At 49.1% G+C, this 3,383-nt stretch overlaps 1 long non-coding RNA gene across 1 annotated transcript; it reads right to left on the bottom strand.

Annotated features, from left to right (window-relative positions):
• Positions 1-1,133: 1,133 nt before the first annotated feature.
• LOC121090788 lies at positions 1,134-2,733 on the bottom strand. The gene is made up of 3 exons (XR_005828723.1): positions 2,466-2,733; positions 2,269-2,362; positions 1,134-1,513 (listed from the first exon to the last, which is right to left on the bottom strand). It is a non-coding gene; the product is annotated as an uncharacterized LOC121090788 (long non-coding RNA).
• Between the last annotated feature and the right edge of the window lie 650 nt (positions 2,734-3,383).

Raw genomic sequence — 3,383 nt, forward strand, 5'->3', positions numbered from 1 at the left:
TTCAATCCAAAATGCTTTACAGGAATTACAGAGTGGTTTAATTTGTTAGACATATTATACTGTCTACCTACTTTATGTAAATTTACTTTCTCTTTTGAAGTGTTTGATAAGGATTCATTTGAAGGATGCAGTGTTCCACGTAAATTTATTACTACAGAAAAACTTAAGAAAACGACAGTGCTAGCAGTAGAACCCACGGGAACACTTCAGCATTAGAAATTCTTTCAGATAATCTAATTGGCTGTTATTTGCCAGAAAGAAATCACATGTTTAGAGGAGAGAGGTATATTTTGCAAATTCTTACAGTTCATCTGGAATTAGCACTTAATATTTCTCAATCAGAGCAAAATGAAGTTCATCTGAACAGGAGAGCTACAACTTGAGTTAATTTGTCATCCACGATTATCACTTGGAAGTTCACTGCGTGATAAGGACAGTAGAAACACTATTAACCATGTCATTTAAATTGCTTGAGTTGGCATCGTGCCCAAGTCCTTCAGATCAGTATATCAACACACTTGTTGCTGGCAGGGACTTATTTAAAGGGAAGGGAAGAGGAACTACCTCAGAACCGAGTATGCTGTACAGATTTCTACAGTAACTCATGAGAATAAGCAGTATTACTCGGTCTTTGTATTTGATTCCTAGACAAGAGAATGACAAAATAATAACAATCAAGTGAAAGACTCTTTTCTTCCTAAGGAAAAAAAAAAAATGGGAAAGCATTTCTACAATATTCATTTTAGATTACTTGAATTTGCATTTACTGATCAGCATACTTTGCTTGTAATTGCAATACTGACAAACTAACAGAGACACACACCTACCCCCCAAACACTTGCTCTGCCAAATTTTATGATCCTGTATCTCTCCCACCCTTGCCTCCTCCCCAAGATCTCCAGCATTCACTTCATTAATCCTGTAGGAAGGAGGAAAGCTCTGATGGCTGGACACAGTTTATTTTCAGTAGTAGTAAGAGCCATTTTATTTCACTTCAGACAAATGTCACAAAGTAACATAACACATTTGTGAAAGCTGCAATTAAGAAATACAAGGATATTTCCCCCCCCCAATTCATACCAAAATTACTAACATCTTTGTTGGAAACAACCTACATGTTAAGTTAGGCATATTATTTCTACATGCAGAAAACAGTCAGGACAGAAACTTTTTCATTGTATTCATCTCCTGTTTGCCTACGCTATGTCCCGATTAAGAAAAGGTACCCCATTTTTGGACAGGAGGAATTAATCAGCTTCACAAGCATCTTAGTGCATAAAAGCAGCTCATCTGTTTGCTAAAAAATGCTGTGCTTCCCAATATCCACACCGTGGCCAGCAACAGCTCAGCATTCTCCTATTTATCACTTCGCAGCACGAGTGTGCTGGCACTGTGGGCCCGAGTGGTAGGCAAATACTGAGGTACGCACAGTATGTGGCCCCAGAGGATATTGTTGGGGAAAAGGCTCTCTTACCTTCCACAAATCGTCCTCCGGCGTCTTCAAGTGAATGATCTGGAAACACAAAACCAAACCCCCCTAAAGTAAGAGCACAACCCACAGCCAGCCCCGCTGATTTGCCGTCCCCACACACACACACCCTCCAGACCACTTTCCCACTGCTTGCACTACAAACAAGCAACTTTCCTGTGGCATTTATTTTTTACTGGTGAGCCATAAAATCGCCTGCTTGTCCAATTAATGTGAGCATCATCGTTTTCATTTACCTTTCACCATCTCCAGGGAAGGAAAGCGGAAGGGGGGAAACAGAAAAGCAAATGCATAAAAGAAGCTTCAGAAACACGAGTTTCAACTCATTTACGATCTCAGATAAAGGTTAATAGTTAAACTCCTTCCTCTCCCTCCCCCCCTCACAATTATTGATGCCCTTCAAGAAATGAAATGTTTTTTTTTTTTTTTTTCTCGTTTACTAGAGGCTAGACAAACTGTCAACATCTCCACTTTATTTACGGGTTGAGCAAGAGCAGTTCCTCAAACATCAACATTTTTTACGTTAATCCTGGAGAGAATCCACTTCTCTAGAACTACAAAATTTGCCAACTTCTGTAGTATTTATTTTTAACGAACGAGAGTGAGAGCCTTGAGCTATCCTCCCTGCCCTCAGAGGAGAGGAAGGGGGGAAACGCGGCTCCACTCTCCCAACTTTAAAGCCCTTTTCTCTTTCTTCCCACACCACTCAGCTCCTGGTCATTCTCCATCGCACCACCCCCTCCCACTCCCCCAAAATCTCTCCCGTCCCGATCCCCCACCTGCTCCACGTCCACAGGGATTTCAAGGGAGGAAACAAAATCTGCCAAGTGGTTCGTTTCGGGCGATTTCTTCAACCCGTCTGGAGGTTTAAACCTGAAAAACAAACACCTCTATTGAATGCAAACTAAGCTTTGGGGGTTACCGAGTTAATTCCTCGGCAGACAGCTACTCTCAGTGTCTGGTTACACAAACATACCTACAGACAGGTTGGAGGGTGTCCCTTAGAAACCGGGGCGTGGGGGGGTAAGAAAAAATAATCAAAACGGGGACAGAAGTTGGAGGGGGGCCCTCGGGGTGGGCAGGCTGGAGAGAGGAAAGATACGCAGCCGGAGACAGGTTTAATACCGGGAAGGGACGGTGAGAGTTAAAGCAAAGGGCAACCCGCGAAGGGGCAGAGACCCCAGAGGTCTCAAGCAGGGATGGGGGGATGGGAGAGGGTGTCCTTTTGGGTGGCGGTGACAACAAGTTTTTATACACAGCCTAAGTACAACAAAGGAAGGTACAAACCCGGCCGGCCGCGGCGGCGCGGGTGAGGAGCGGGCTGCTCCGGGGGCGGGCGGGCGAGCGGGCGGGCGGCGGGGCGGGGGGGCCCGGCCCGGCCCAACCCGGCCCGGCATGGGGTGTCACTGCGCACAGCCACGCCGCTCCGCGCCCTCCCCGCCGCACCGGCACCTCGCTCGCCCGCCCGCACTGGCGGTAAAGAGCGGCTGCCCTGCGTGCCCGCCCCCCGCCGCCGCCCTGCTTACCTGCCGCTGCCCCCGGGCGCCGCGGGCCGGCCGCGCCCGCCGGCCCCTCGCCTCATCGCGCCGGGCACAAAGGGGCGGCGGGGCAGGGCCGCGCCGCGAGCCCCGGGAAGAAGCGTGGCAAGAGTAACGGTGGGAGCAGTGACAGCCGCGGCGAGGAGGAGGAAAATGGAAAATAATAATTAAGAGGAAAAAAGGAGGGAGACGACCACCCTAATAAGCCGCCGTGACCATGCCGGGGAGGGGAGTCCCTCCTCTCGGGGGCAGCGCTGCGGGCCGCGCTCCTGCCCTGCCCTGCCTGAGGGGGACGCGGCGGAGGAGAGGGGAGGGAAGGGGGTGCCGCCCGCCCGCCCTGCCCGGCCTCCCGCGCC

The sequence above is a fragment of the Falco naumanni genome, chromosome 6, assembly GCF_017639655.2.
Source record: "Falco naumanni isolate bFalNau1 chromosome 6, bFalNau1.pat, whole genome shotgun sequence".
NCBI lineage: Eukaryota > Metazoa > Chordata > Aves > Falconiformes > Falconidae > Falco > Falco naumanni.